Source organism: Schistocerca serialis, chromosome 2 (assembly GCF_023864345.2).
Source record: "Schistocerca serialis cubense isolate TAMUIC-IGC-003099 chromosome 2, iqSchSeri2.2, whole genome shotgun sequence".
NCBI lineage: Eukaryota > Metazoa > Arthropoda > Insecta > Orthoptera > Acrididae > Schistocerca > Schistocerca serialis.
This window is the reverse complement of record NC_064639.1, coordinates 994816850-994833910: the sequence shown is the minus strand read 5'-3', so window position 1 is coordinate 994833910 and position 17061 is coordinate 994816850.

Genomic DNA, 17061 nt, shown 5'->3' with positions numbered 1-17061 from the left:
TTTTCGCAATACCCAGTAGCACACGTCTCCTTGCTGTTGTTTACGAAGTCGTACACAAGATTAGTTGAAATGTTCTGGAGAAAAGTCGTGCATCTCTAAAGTAATGATTTAGGTACAGTATATAAACAACATCACGCCGCGTTTACGTACAAGAAAATGTTTCAATTGAAGATCTCTGCTGTTGATGACAGTAATGCGAAGGAGCTCCAAGAACTCGGCTGACTTACCGGTTCGTGAGCGAGTCGCGTGACGATTATACGAGCCAACTCGCCAGTGGGGCGTTAGAATGGCGCCGGCACTTCACCTGGCCTGAAGCAGCGCAGGATTCGGGAAGACCGAGCTACGGAGAGTTTAGGGTGCACAGGCTGCAGGCAGACCACGTGGAGAGGGGGAGCGGCCGGCGCTACGAGGCGGGAATCGCCAAGTGACCGCCAGCACGGGGGATGGCAAGGCAGTCGCCGGCCACCTGCCGGCGGTGTTTGGTTGCCGTTTGGCAATCTCCGTACTAGTCAACGTCTATACTGGTTCAACACTGTACAAGGGAAGCGAACTTGAAGACAAGGTAGTGATAACAGTTTACTTTTTATTTTTATTCTTTCTTTTTTTGTTACACAATGGACTATGTTTACATTAACTACCAGCAGAAAAATGCTCATATCGGAGCGCAAAAAAGGCGAATATGCTCCAGTTTAAAAGACTTTGTTTGGAAAGTGGAGTACTAGCTGCCTCATTCTACCTTCATCAACCAGCTGCGTCATTCTACTTTCCTCAGTATCCTCAAAAATTTACTCAATAATTTCGGCCTGCGAACATATTAACGGTCTTTTTAACACGAAACTAACCTCTTAGTCTCTCAAGCTCCCCTAACAGTTAGTCGCTCACTCCTACTAGTCTATCCCTGCGCCGCGCAGATGGACACGCAGAGTGGCCGCGCGGTTCGAGGCGCCAGGTCACGGATTGCGCGGGCCCTCCTGCCGGAGGTTCGAGTCCTCCCTCGGGCATGGGTGTGTATGTGTCGTTCTTAGCATAAGTTAGTTAAAGTAGTTTGTAAGTCTAGGGACCGATTACCTCAGCAGTTTGGACCCTTAGGAATTCACGCACATTGCCGGCCGCGGTGGCCTTGCGGTTCTAGGCACTTCAGTCAGGAACCGCGTTGACTGCTACGGTCGCAGGCTCGAATCCTGCCTCGGGCATGGATGTGTGTGATGTCCTTAGGTTAGTTAGGTTTAAGTAGTTCTAAGTTCTAGGGGACTAATGACCTCAGCTGTTGAGTCCCATAGTGCTCAGAGCCATTTGAACCATTTTTGAATTCACACACATTTGAACATTTTTTCTATCCGTACAGGTTGCTCATACCCCTTCTCTTCCCATTTGCACATTCTCACTGACTGATTCAGTCCAACTCATTGTCGTTATCTCTTTGTGTCTCTCTCTCACTGTCTTCTGTCGCACAGCCACGGTCCCTTTCATTCTATTCTGCTAATACTGTCTCCTCTCGCTGTCGCTGCTCCCTCTTTTTTCTCTTACTGGTAATATCTCGTTCATTCCTTCCCATTGCTGCAGTGTCTTCTCACTGTCAGTATATCTCTCTTCCTCGTTGTCATTGTCATAGACTCTGTCTCTCATTATCACCAACTCTCACCTACTTCCACTTTCTCCTTTACTTTATTTCCTTCCCTCTGGCACTATCTGCTTCACTCCTCATTGACCACTGTTCTAACGCCTTTAAGTTGCCACTGTTCCTCTATTTCTCTCACACTACATTTGTATCCTTCGCTCTTTCTATATAACAACCACTGTCCACTATCTTCTAGTATTTATCATATTTCCGTCTCTTTGTCACTGTCACTGTCTCCTTATCTCTAAGCATAAAACATTGCAAATATATCCGCTTGCCAAAATTTTCAGGAAATTTTTGAAAGGTGCTGAGGAAGGTAGAATGAAGCAGCTAGTATCCCAGTTTTCAGTCAGTCTTTTAAACATGAATATATTCGCCTTTTTGAAGCTCTGATTAGAGCTTGATATTTATAGTTCCATTCTTTTCCCAGCAACAGCAGGGAATGTCACTCACATGAAAAGAACTTTATGGATCACTTACGTTTTGATAGTTTACTTATCTGAAATTGAAATAACGCAAAACTAATTTAACACATAAGGCCGCATTTAATGTGCTCAAAACTTTTGCATGTGCTTCAGTATAATAATGATAACGGAGACCCTTTACAGCATATTTCTCAGTGGTACGTCACTTTACAAACTACCTTTTTGGCTACCCGAAACACTTGACCCTACCCTTTCATCTCCAAATATTCCGAGGTATGAGTTCCGGACGAATCCCGTTTTCATGCGAACGTTTGTAGCATATTACGTAGCGCGTGATATCCCAAAAGTACTGTTTAAGAAATTTCTGTCAATTTTTATCAGTAGTAATTCTTTGCCTTGTTCTAGCGTGAATTAATTTAGTGGTTTCAGCGTTATTCATGCTGTGCTTTTATTCTCTAGATCGTGTCTGTCATTCTGGAGAATACAAGCATTAATTCGTATTATTACGCATTACTTGGCAAGCCCTTTAGTGCTGTTCACGAATATCTCATTGGAAATTACTATTCTTGTAATATGATTCAAAACTTCTTTCAAGGTTCTATATTAATTGTGAAATGCATAATTTATCGAAAATTTTTGTGATTTTATTTTTAATAAACAGAGTTTTGTAAAAAGAAAGATGTGGCTTCCAAAACCATCAGTTACCTCCTCTCCTCGGCGTATTTTCTGCTAACCATATCGAACCAACTACTTGAACAAAGGGAGGACTCGATGGATAGAATGTATTCTGAGATATGGAGGAGCTCTGAAACTGATGATGAAGGGAGTTGTGGGGTTACAATATTATTATAGAGCGAGGTTAAAGCTTGGCTATAGTAAGCAGTTTCCAGTTATTGTTAGGTGCAGTAGTTATAGAAAAACGACGACACTAGAATTAAGTGAACGGGTTGTTCTGATATAAATTTATATAAAACATATTAACTTATTAATCACTTCTATACAACACAGTAATTGCGTTAGAGAACAAAATAAATAAAGTGAACTGTATTTTACAGTTAGGTGAGTGAATGAATTTATGAAAACTTGTAGCTTAAACCTTTTTTTAAAACATTAACTGATTTTTCCGTTGGTGCTGGGAAGAACACGATAATAATAATAAACGGGAAAATACTGCCTAATGTTCTGTAAAATTATCTTTATTTGATCAACTGAAGATGACGTGAGAAGCCGAATGGCAATTCAAGAACAAATAAATCGAATTTAGAAGACCATTATAAGGTGTTTCACAAATTATTGTCCTTCTTTATGCTTCTGTAAAATACAGTAAATGCACCAGAAAGATATCTGTGTAGTTTTCCTGTTTTCTTCCTTGCCTGAAAATGGAGCAGCTGTAAGTTTACAACATTGGAAACCTGAAGACCATTTAATTTTTTTTTAATTTTTACCAAATAATTAAAGAAAGGGTATCACAATAATACTCTCGGTCAAGACCAGATTTATTCTCACAGTTATGGCACATTCTGCAAGTGTGATGTAACGTTGCCCTAGTAATGTCGACGTTACCCGGCTATGGGTCAACTTGAACAATTGGATAATAACATGAAAAAGTCATTGCGCCTTGCCTTAGAGGTTTGAGCGGCATTATAATGAGCTCTCGTTGATGTCTCGGCGACCAAATTCGCCTGATGTAAATCTTATGGAACCCATCTCCGTTGATATTGGGTGCCATCACCGCGTTTGCAAATCAGCGGACTGTTATTTACGCGAATTACAAGACCTGTGCGTAGACACCTAATGCCACATAGCTCCACAAACCTACCAACAAACTCTCGCATTCCTGAAACGAAGAAGCAGTGATGTATTTCGTTCCAGATACGGAGAAACAAGCTATTAAGCAGATGGTCATAATGTTTTGGCTCATCATTTTAGATGTACCTGCACTTCCAGTTGATTTGTAACACTGTTGTTCTCTTTAAGTTTTTATAGATACTGTAATGACACGGTCGCAGGTTCGAATCCTCCCTCGGGCATGGATGTGTGTGATGTCCTTAGGTTAGTTAGGTTTAAGTAGTTCTAAGTTTTAGGGGACTGATGACCTCAGTGTGCTCAGAGCCATTTGAACCATTTGAAGTGTAATGATAGTGCCAGTTGTTGTTCTAAATACATGTTCGGCTGATCCTGATCTCTCACAACTGTCTTATCAGTCACTGTAATGGAGAGAGTGGTTTTTAACTTCCTATAACCGCAGTACTAGTTTAAGCGTTGACCTTATGTTTATGAACAAATGCTCTATCTTCTTCAACAACAGATTAATTACTTGGCTTGCTCATTGTGAAGCAGTCGGGACATGATGAAGATGCACGTACCATACGTCCCTTTCAAGTATTTTACTCAGGTGGATTTTATAAAAGGAGCTACAGTAAATATCAGGGAAAGAGATCCGCAGCTCTGACATAATGGACATTCTGTTGAATTGGAAGTAATCAGTGTGTGGAAGTAGCGTCGACAAGTACCGAAACGAATTCATGCGGCCGTTAATTACGGACTAATTCCACAGCGACGGCGATTTGGCTGCGGGATTAACTGCTCTATTTAGCGAGCTCGTCGACAAAGGGAAAGTGCTGATTTCGCGGCTCAGGCATACATTGTGGAGAACGGATTTCAACTTAAAAACACGAAATAATCGTAAAGTACTTCTCACGCGGCGACTGTGTTTATACCGCAGACAGGAAGAGAGAGAGACAGAGAAACAGAGAGAGAGAGAGAGAGAGAGAGAGAGAGAGAGAGAGAGAGATGGAGAGATAGAGAGAATCTTTCACACAATCTGCGTGCATCTGCTGCGAGCAAAACAAGAATCATGGCGGCAGTTGTTACTATGGCAGTGACAATAAAACGGAAGCTCGTTCCGCCGACATCACGGTACGATTGAGCGTAGCCTCCGAACGACGGCTCTTCAGTTTTTCAGGGCGCCATTACTGATATGGAAGTTTTACGGCGATAAAAATTCGTGACAGTACAAAAAGCGGTAATTGGGCAATCCTCCGGAAGAACCCTTGTTCATTTAAAAGCAACAGAAATGATTGCTTGTGCCTTAATAGATATTTGATTCTTTGTTTTATCGGAAATAAATTGTTTTTCAAAATAGCGCAAAGGAGTAAAGGCGATTGGCAATCTCTTTTCTGGGTTGTAGTTGTTTGTTTCAAAGCCGTAATAAAGATGCAGCCGAAGAGATTTCGCAACACGGCTCGTTCATTGGTGCTTTCTCGTTAAGAGAACATAGCCAAAACATATTTACGCGCCAAATTAGTTCGAAAAATGAAAGGGTCCGTAGCAGAAATTCACCACTTCGCTCGTGCGCTTTCGTACTTTTCAAGCAGTGGTGAGGCGAGGCATGGAATCTGATGCAAAACAACATACGGTTTCTAAAATGGCTAGTTGAAACTTAAGCATTAGGGAGAATTCAGCAGTATGTTAGATACTTTCACTGACAACGAGGAATCAGAAATTTCTCATAATCTCTATATAGTTTGTATAAAAGGCAATGTCCCGACAGACAGACGGACTGGGTCGCTGACTCATCATAATCCAGCCAAAACCGCTGCGAACAGAAACTTGAAATTTGGAAAGAGTGTTAATCTTATACTGCTGGCATCGTTTACGAAGGGAAAGTTTGAAATACTATTTCTAAGTGGGGTGAAATAAGGGATGAAAGTCATTTTGAAAATATCTCACAACTAAGATAATTATGAAACTAGGTCTACGAAAATTGTTATTTGATTAATCAATCAGATATAAAAAAAAGTACATGTGTTAGCATTCTTGGGGATTCAAACACTAAGGAATAAAACAATGGGTGAGAGTTTTTTGAAAATGAATCATTATTAAAGAACTACTATAGCATTTTGAAGGCTACATCTATGAAAATTGGTATATTACTTCTCGGATGGAAATGAAAAAAGGTACTTCATTGCTATTGGAAATTCAGCTACCTATGGAAGTGAAATAAGGGATGACAATTTTATGAAAATATTTGTTATGAATGCATTTTCAAAGCTAAATCAATGAAAATTTGTATTTGGCATCTCTGTTAAAAATAAAAAAAAAATTTGTTTCACAATTTTTAGAAATTCCACCCACAAGGGTTGTATATATGGTTTGAAAATTTAAAAAAAATGATGATGTTAAAGAAAGCTAAATCCATAATAATTGGTGTTTCACTTCTCGGTTTCATATAAAGATTTTATTGTTAGAGGGGATGAAAGTGTCTATGGAAATATCACCACAAGAACGCAAAAGGTATAATCATTAAATTCAGTCACCAGAATCGCTTTTTGATAAGAAGCACGTTCGGGAAAGGCCATGCTTTATAAGCCTCAATTAGCGTGAAAGGTTAGCAGAGTCACTAAAAACGGACATTGTCAGAACTTCAAAGAAAAAGAAACGGCTCATTAATATATTAATTTTTCAGTCGGCTTAGTACATGTTTCCAGAATGAAATTTTCACCCTGCAGCGGAGTCTACGCTGATACGAAACTTTCTGGCAGATTAAAACTGTGTGCCGGACCGAGAAGGTTCGTCTCACGCCCCGTCTTCACAGCTTTACTTCTGCCAGTACCTCGTCTCCTACCTTCCAAACTTCACGGAAGCTCTCCTGCGACCCTTGCAAAACTAGCACTCCTGGAAGAGGAGCCATGTTACTAAATTTAATTTGGATATAAATATTAAGCAAACACGATCGAATCAGCGGGTGCTAAGCTAATTAGAGATAAGAAGAAGTAATATGTAATATTTAATAGCAAAGACCGCATTCAGAACTATTTATTCCTGATTACCGCGTTCAACTGTTCAGACTGTTCTCTTCCGATCTGTAAAGTGGTATATTTACATGGAGTAAATGAACAACCATTATTCATATTTGCCTTTACAAATGAGGAAATGGGAGTTCTACGTTTTCATATACGTCGAGTTCCTTTATAACTGGATCACACATACCATGTTAACACTCTATTGGATATTATATAGCACATTCCACAGTGGTTCTGTTAAAAATAAAAATAAAAACCTGTTTGTCACCTAAGAAGCACCTTGCATAGCTAGGGATGTCCACACAACGCGTAACATTTCTGCACTTGTTTACGTTTGCATTACGAATTAAATACATCCTGGATCTACATTCTTTGAAGTACCCAGTTCAATAACTGACAGTAAGGTATAGATTATAAAAACAAAATAATTGTAGACACTTGATAGCTTTTACTTAGATATTCTTTACCCATTCGCTTGACTGAGGTAAAAACCTTTGAGAACTTGGATGTGTATCGTGAAAAATTGCGTATTATAGCAGCTACGTAATTATAATAAAAATATTTCACGACAGGAAGCTCACAGCTGGCCCAAGACAGAATATTTTTAGTGCAGATACTGAAGTTATTACACAAAGTGTATATTTCGACATTAAACTCGTGATGACAAGTTACTATATAACCATCTATGCATCTGAATTGCCTTTTTTACAAACCTATTCAGTCTTTTAGAAATACCTTTCCCTTAAGGCTTTGGAAGAAACCAGAGCAGACTCTTTCTGTATTTAACTGTTTTAGATGCATCCTTTCCTTTCAAGTTGGTGTGTCTGTCCAACGACGTGTAAGCGAGATTTATCAGCATCACTTTTATTTAAACTTTTCCCGAGTGTTCTGCCTCTGTAAGTAGGCTCTCTAAGGTGCATCAAGCTTTGGCCTCTATCAACCTGACGCAACAGTTCTGTGCAACACAAATTTTCGCGTAAGGCAGCAATTGGTTTTGTGTTCTAAGCAGAGAAACAGTTAAGTTCTGCCACGGCACCGAGCTCTTCGAGCACCTGCGAAGGGCTATGGCGTATCCTGCACTTGTGGGGGCACTCCGGGCCAGCTTCGGTGGCACGGTTTCCTAGCGCAGTCTTCCCTGTCAAGCGGAGGGACGTTGCTATAAGGGAGATCTCCGCAAAAGCGATCGGCAACCCTTCTGGCACATTGGGTACGCGTTCAGCCTATATTGCCCCTCCACTTCGCGGGTCGCCAACTTGCCCTGTCGGAGTAACGAAAGGACGACAAACGGCGCTACCAGCGCTAGCAAAACCATCACTTCCAAAGGATCTGTTCGCGTCTGTCATACACGTGACCAGGAAATAGTGCCGCGAGTATTCCGTCAACTGTCGCTATAAAGATCGGCGTCAGAGTTGCAGGGGTCAGTTGATCTGGCTTCGAGACTCTCTCCTAGCCCCCGGGCGGGTGCCACTCACCCAGTCGTCTTAGACCTCTCTCCAAGTCCATCGTATGGACCTAAGCCGCTGTATTCAGCATTCGTCATTGTTTCTCTTGGTGCACTCGGACTGTATCCAGGATAGACATTTCTGTTCCTACGCCGGTTTTGTTCAGAACAGCTTCATCCGATTTAGAATATTTTCCACACAAGTGTATTTGTCTATGAAGATCCTAACTGTGGTACTTTGTCAGACTCTGGAATCACCATTCTGTCAAGTCTTCGCGCCTGTGAAATACTGTAATTGCGAAATTCTTCCAATCCATATGTTGCATACAGCAAACCAGTGCTTAACAGTATTGGTTAAAAACAGTCTTGGTTGCAATTTTATTTTTTTATTTTTCAACGACGCATTTCGCCTTATTTAGGCATCTTCAGGTTATCTTAATTTGGTATTTCTTAGAAGAATCCTTTTTCAGATTAGCCAAATGGCATCGTCGAATATATCTTACTACCTGAGCCCCCATCTTATTCTGTTACTCGCTCCTGTGAACGGGAACGCATTATGCAGATCTTGGTGTCACTTGTGTCCATCTAGAAAGGTTTTTACTGAGTTTAACGAAGGCGATATTGGCCTGATACATTCGACGATGCCATTTGGCTACACTGAAAAAGGATTCTTCTAAGAAATACCAAATTAAGATAACCTGAAGATGCCTAAATAAGGCGAAACGCGTCGTTGAAAAATAAAAAGCTAAAATTGCAACCAAGACTGTTGTAACCAATACTGTAATTGCGATTTTGTTATTATCCTCGAAGCAGAGGTTTCTTTCCTAGATCAATGAACTCTTCTACACATTGATCACTGTCTTCCCTATGTCGATGTGAGTGACACTTCGATCATCATCAGACATCATATTGGCGATGCATGGGTTTAGTGCCAAGTGCCTCGTCATGGCGAAAAGTTGGGCTCATCAACCCGATTCGCCACCGACATATTACCTTGGGTCAGAATCGTCTCATTTCAGCTTGTATTAAGGGGAGACCCACTGTATTAATGAAGTGTTGTGTTCCTGCCAACCTACGTATATGCCCTGTTACGTGGCCTCGGTATTGGACGACCTGCATACTGCATTAAAATGTGATTGAAGTACGTCGTATTGCGATCTGTAGGAAGATGCATACCCGCATTGGTTTATTGTCAAGTTTAATAGTAGTTTTGTTATTTTAAAACTGTACGAATTCTTTCCCATTTGTTACTGACTAATTTGACTAATAGTGATAGGCCTCATGTTATTTCTTTCTTTCGGCTGAGTGGCAGTTAATTTAGCTCTCGCTAAAAGCGTCTATGATAGCGGGCAGTTGTCTTTACGCTTTTTGTGGAGGAAGGGGGGGGGGGAGAGGGAACATTTAAACTATACAATGTTTTCTCAATCGTATGGTGATAGCCAGTTGGGTTTGAAATCACAATGGTCTTAGTGACAGGAGCAACAAAGATTGTGGTGTGTACTAACGACTGTGAATGGATGACAAATACACTCGCTAACAAACGCGTGTTGCGTGGCGGTTTTAAAAGAATTAATTGGCATCATAGACCGGAGGTCTTTAGGATATTTCTAATAGTTGTCGCAATGTCCCAGGTACTGTAAGGATTATGTTCGGTAAATTTCTGTAGGACTGTTACTGTACTGTATTTTCTTTTCCAATGAGCATGCTTCTGTCACTGCAAGTTCAGTTACTGGATAGCAAATGTGAACTAGAGGTCCATCTCTTGATTTTTATCTGTCAATTGAGATTTTAAGTAGTTAATAATAATGTTGCACGTTACCTGTACCTCTACTACTACCACCATTGTTAATTTTGAAATACTGTCATTCCTCTGAAATTAGTAATAAGAAAATGGCTCTGAGCACTATGGGTCAGTCCCCTAGAACTTACAACTACTTAAAGCTAACTAACCTAAGGACATCACACACATCCATGCCCGAGGCAGGATTCGAACCTGCGACCGTAGCGGTCGCGCGGTTCCAGACTGTAGCGCCTAGAACCGCTCGGCCACCATGGCCGGCAATTAGTAATCATATTTTCAAGAGTGGGACGCAGTTGAATTCGCAGTTGAGTCATCCTAATAGTGCAAATCACTATAGTCCCATTCGAAAAAGCGAAATTAATACCGATGTCTCCATCTTTCATTGATGACTTTTCCAGAATTAGGATATCTTAAATGGTTCCGGAAATGTCCGACAGGGACAGCTCTGCTGAATCACAGTATACTGGGTCGGTGCGTAAGTTCGTAGACTTTTTTGTTTTGCATGTCGGTATTCCATTTGCTTTGGGTTTCGTTGCCGATTGTCATTTTTTATCCTAAGTTCAGTGTTACTATTTGAGTTTACATATTGTCATTTAGAAACAGTGAGAGGAGCTGTGGACGCTAGAATATGGACTGCCGAGTGAAGAAATCGAAACATTTCCTACAAATCTCCATTTGAGTTCAGTAGAGGGATGACAGCAGCGGAGGCAGCCAAAAACATTTGCGCCATGTATAGGGTAAATCCATCGGACAAAGTATGACATGAGAAAGATTTTTGTTATTTTCAGGAGGATCGTTTTGACATTAATCGCTCTTCACTTTCTGTAAGAGTGTTGGGTTGTTTTGGGGGAAGAGACCAAACTGCGAGGTCATCGGTCTCATCGGTTTAGGGAAGGACGGGGAAGGAAGTCGGCCGTGCCCTTTCAAGGGAACCATCCCGGCATTTGCCTCGAGCGATTTAGGGAAATCACGGAAAACCTAAATCAGGATGGCCGGACGCGGGATTGAACCGTCGTCCTCCCGAATGCGAGTCCAGTGTGCTAACCACTGCGCCACCTCGCTCGGTTTTCTGTAAGACCATCGAGATTTGATGAACATTGTTTGAATGGTCGACGTCTGTTTACTTGAGAACAGGTAAACGTGATGAACTCGGTGGAATTAACAGTCATGGAACATTTGCATGCAGTGGCGAAGGTTCAAGAATCGGATGTATGGGTTTCGCATGCTCATAACCAAAATCACATAAATCAGCGGGTGACCATATGTACATCAGCGCCTGCTCGTTATCAACTGTCTCGTGAACAACGGTGACTCTTCCTATCCAGTAAAGTTACTGGTGACAAGGAAAGGTGTCTTTATCCTAGCATAAGGAAATGAAAGTAATGGTTGAGTTCAGACAAAGCAGCAATTTCCCGTACAAAGACTCGCGCGCGTCCACAAACGATAATTTTATGCATGTGGTGGAACAGCGACGTGTGGTGCACAACGAATTGCTTCCTCGTGGTGTAACCGTTACTGCTGAATGTTTACTGTCAGCAACTGAGACGTCTTGCAGACGAAATCCAAGAACAATGACCAGGAAGACTGCGTGAAGTGATGCCGCTTCACGATAACGCTCGCCCGCATTCTGTTCGTCTGACAAAAAGCACCACGCAAGTGTTGGGTTGGGAAGTCATTCTACAGCCATTTCATTTATCTGATTTGCACTCTCAGATTATCATCTTTTCCTTTCTCTATCTAACAGCCGTCAAGAAAATTTCTGTCCGAATGAAAATACGCTGCCGGCCGCGGTGGTCAAGCGGTTCTAGGCGCTTCAGTCCGGAACCGTGCAACTGCTATGGTCGCAGGTTCGAATCCTGCCTCGGGCATGGATGTGTGTGATGTCCTTAGGTTAGTTAGGTTTAAGTAGTTATGAGTTCTAGGGGACTGATGACATCAGATGTTGAGTCCCATAGTACTCAGAGCCATTCGAACCATTTTTTGAAAATACGCTCCGAGCATGGCTCGACGACTTCTTCGCCCTAAAATCAGGTGATTTCTACGGTCATGGAGTAGAAAAGTGCCACAGCGTTAGGAGACTTTTGTAAATAGCGAACGAGTATATGTTATTGATTAGCAAAAATCTGTTGTGCTGATTAAACTTACGGGAAAATGCTGCGAACTTTTTTTTTTTTTTTCAGCAGTCTACTGACTGGTTTGATGCGGCCCGCCACGAATTCCCTTCTTGTGCTAACCTCTTCATCTCAGAGTAGCACTTGCAACCAACGTCCTCAATTATTTGCTTGACGTATTCCAATCTCTGTCTTCCTCTACAGTTTTTGCCCTCTACAGCTCCCTCTAGTGCCAAGGAAGTCATTCCCTCATGTCTTAGCAGATGTCCTATCATCCTGTCCCTTCTCCTTATCAGTGTTTTCCACATATTCCTTTCCTATCCGATTCTGCGTAGAACCACCTCATTCCTTACCTTATCAGTCCACCTAATTTTCAACATCCGTCTATAACACCACATCTCAAATGCTTCGATTCTCTTCTGTTCCGGTTTTCCCACAGTCCATGTTTCACTACCATACAATGCTGTACTCCAGACGTACATCCTCAGAAATTTCTTCCTCAAATTGAGGCCGGTATTTCATATTAGTAGACTTCTCTTGGCCAGAAATGCCGTTTTTGCCATAGCGAGTCTGCTTTTGATGTCCTCCTTGCTCCTCCATAGCGAGTCTGCTTTTGATGTCCTCCTTGCTCCGTCCGTCATTGGTTAATTTACTACCTAGGCAGCAGAATTCCTTAACTTCATTGACTTCGTGACCATCAATCCTGATGTTAAGTTTCTCGCTGTTCTCATTTCTACTACTTCTCATTACCTTCGTCTTTCTCCGATTTACTCTCAAACCATACTGTGTACTCATTAGACAGTTCATTCCGTTCAGCAGATCATTTAATTCTTCTTCACTTTCAATCAGGATAGCAATGTCATCAGCGAATCGTATCATTGATATCTTTTCACCTTGTATTTTAATTCCACTCCTGAACCTTTTCTTTTATTTCCATCATTGTTTCCTCGATGTACAGATTGAAGAGTAGGGGCGAAAGGCTACAGCCTTATTTTACACCCTTCTTAATACGAGCACTTCGTTCTTGATCGTCCACTCTTATTATTCCCTCTTGGTTGTTGCACATATTGTATATGACCCGTCTCTCCCAATAGCTTACCCCTACTTTTTTCAGAATCTCGAACAGCTTGCACCATTTTATATTGTCGAACGCTTTTTCCAGGTCGACAAATCCTATGAAAGTGTCTTGATTTTTCTTTAGCCTTGCTTCCATTATTAGCCGTAACGTCAGATTGCCTCTCTCGTCCCTTTACTTTTCCTAATGCCAAACTGATCGTCACCTAGCGCATTCTCAATTTTCTTTTCCATTCTTCTGTAGATTATTCTTGTAAGCAGCTTCGATGCATGAGCTGTTAAGCTGATTGTGCGACAATTCTCGCACTTGTCAGCTGTTATACGTCGATCCTATACAACCACCAACACGGCGTGTCTTCATAGTGCCCTATGCCGTCACAGTTTCCCTAGGACATCATGCGTTCAGTTAAGAAACTTAGTATCTTAACAACTTTCTTCATGTTTCTAAAGTCATGAAATTTTAGCTGAATACATGTATAAACATAATGGGACGATGCGGAGGGTGGGCGGTCGGGGTAAGGTTTGTTGAGTCACTAGTTGAATAGTATTGTCTCTCACAGACAAGAGACAACCTTGTTTAATCATTGCCTCGAGGAACGTAACGATGCTGTTTTTCTGCCGAAAAGGGTCGCGCCGCTTACGTCTTCTGGCGCGAAGGCACCCGTTAATTACGAGCCGGCACAGTCCTCCCGGCCGACCCAGGGCGAGGTCAAGGACTGCTTGCTTCTCAGACTGCGGCTGTCGCACAGACGCACAGTTCCCACCAGAAGGCGCCTCTGGTTCTCAGCTCTTACAGAAGAGTCTTGACCTTGCTGAGTGGTATTCCTAAGATTTACGTCGTTCTCATGGTACTTGATGTCCACTGCCAGGAAATCAATTTCCCCAAGCGGTACGACGCAATACTTGCGAAAAAATAAAATGAAAGGATAGGGAGTACAATAAGTAATGCAACAATTTTTTTTCTGAAAGCAGGTTGGTTTTATTCGGGATTCCAGTACACCATATTATTCCTCACCCTTTTGGCTACAAGACCAATTTTCACCACAAGTTACGTTCAGTGCGACGGCTGTACTTCACCTTACTGGGACGTGCTTTGCATGGTACTACCCGTCGAAGACGAAGTCAACGTCTTGCAGCATCAATAACCTCCCCGTTACCCACGTACTGCTTCCCGCGGTGTCCATCTTTGATGGGGAAAAACGTATGGAGAGGTGCGAAATCCAGGCTCAGGGTGGATCAGGATGAATCGTCCAATGAAGTCTTGTGAGCTTCTGTCGGGTGCATAGATTTGTGTAAGGTCTTACGTTGTCATGGAGAAGCACAAATTTGTTTGCATTTTTGTGATAACGAACACACTGATGTCGTTTTTTGAATTTCCTGAGGGCAGCACAGTGAACTACCGATACGTTCACTGCCCAATGAGGGAGGACGCCATGGGGGATGGCATCAAATAGAATAACACCTTCAGAGTCCCAGGAGAGCGTCATGAGGAACCCAGCGGCCACTCTCCTTTGAGTACACCAACTGGTTGACAAGTGCGTCAGCGTTACCAATTGTGCAGAGAGGTGCTCGATTATGATCTCTCGGTCATCACGTATGCGAGTGTCCGCAAATTCCAACATTACAAGAGTGACGGGTGTGTACTGCCTATCGACACGTGGCAGGCCATGTTTGATCTTGTTGCGATTGTGTTATCACTTACAGATAATCGTCCCACAGGCACTCTATAGTTGGTAACGGAATTGCAACTTTCTGTTGTATGTTGATCATGCCCACCGCGGCTCTGGACTACAAGAGCTCTGTTCCTCCACGATGTCACGCCGGCGGCAGCCCCTCAACCAACGTGCAGTCTGAGCCACGTCGCTACGGACACAACCCGGTCGTGGCTCAATTGTTCGTGTTTAGTGCAGAGAGTCTCATCCTAGTTGACATTGTAATAGATGAACTATGATTCTTGTTACATTATTTCTAATGAGTCTTCACTCGCTTGCAGAAATTAAGTTAAGTAGATCTTCTGTTCGTTACGTTATTTTGTTTGCTAATAATTTCTGCCCTTGTCCAGCTTTTCTAAGATGACAGCTACAAAGCCCTCTCCTCCTTATTGTTGTGCACGAAGTCAAACACAACAGCGATGACAAACGCCGCGCCCAAGGACTCACAGTTCTTTTGTTCACTTCTAGGTATCCGTAAACATTCTCCAAGCGCCTACGAATATATGCGATGCTGTCTTCTAACGCCAAATGGAACAGCTCTCTACTTTTAACGCACCTCCGCTTTGGACACCATTCTGAAAGCTATGTACAGCGCCACCTTCATGAAAATGTAGGGGCTGAAGCGGGAATACGCCACAATTTCCCACAACAAATTCCACATTTCTTCAACGGAAACTGGCCAAGAAAAAATTTGTTGAGTTAGTTATGGAATCCCTATGTATAATCTATTGCAGATTCCCTAACAAAATCCAGTACCCAGTAACTGGAAGAAATTACTGCTCACAACCATCAACAAGAAGGACTGAAGAAGGGATCCGCAAAACTACCGTCCAATATCCCCGAAATCAATTTTTGTGGGGTTTTACGACATATTCTGAGTCCAAAATATAATCAGGTATCTTCCATGCCAACCAACACGGATTTCGAAAAAGATCGATCATGTGAAACCCAACTCGCTTTTCTCTCACACGACGTACTGAAAGTCATGGATCAAGGCGGCCAGCTAGATAAAGTATTTTTCGATTTCCGGAAAGCATTTGACTCACTATCACGTCTACACTTATTATCAAAATACGATCGTATGGCGTATGAAGCGAAATTTGTAATTGGGTCGAGAATTTCTTAGTGTGGAGGTCGCAGCAAGTGATTTTGGATGGAGTGTCATCGACCATTATAGATGTAACTTCGGATGTACCATAGGGAAGTCCTTTGGGCCTCTTAATGTTCATGTTGAATATTAATGACCTTGTCGACAATATTAGTAGTAACCTCAGATCATCCGCAGATGATACAGGTACGTGCGACGAAGTACAGGCCGAAAGACGTTGCACAAATATTGCTTCAGGTCTTTTCAAAGTGGTGAACAGATTGGAGCTTGCTTTTAATTTTCGGAAATGTATTGTATCTGTGAGCCACATCTGGAATCGGTAAACTCATATAAATAATTGTGTGTAACGTTTTGGAGGCGGGTAGAACAGGTATCAGACTTCGGTATGTTGGTAGAATACTAGGGAAATGCAGTCCGCTTACAAATGAGATTGCGATCCATCCTAGAATACTGCTCAAGTTTGTGGGGCCCACGCCACGTGTCTGTATCTGGGGATCGTGGAAGCCATTCGGTAGTAACCCGACTGCCAATCCACTCATCAATGTTTCCATCTAGAAAGTCGCTCACAATAACTCCATAATGCCGGTGTGCTCCATCGTGCTGCCAAATACTTTTCTGCAGATGTTCAAAAAGTGGGCTGTTTCCAGTTTAGGTGATTTAAACAATTGACAGTGCCGTGAAAAAGTAGGCCCAATTGACCCACCGCTGAAAATCCCTGCCCACACATTCAGGTCAGGAGTGTTTCACTTATCACCACATGGGGATCTGTAGAATCACAGTAGACAAAGTTTTATCTGTGCACATGAAAAATCGCTTCTTTGCTCCAAAGAATAGCACTTCAAAATTTGGGACTAGCTTCTTGTCGGAACGAGTAAAACTCACCGAACTTCATACGCCTGTCGAGATCAACTTTATTAACGTCTTGATGAAAAGTAGACCGATTTGTTCTTAATTTCAGGTTTATCA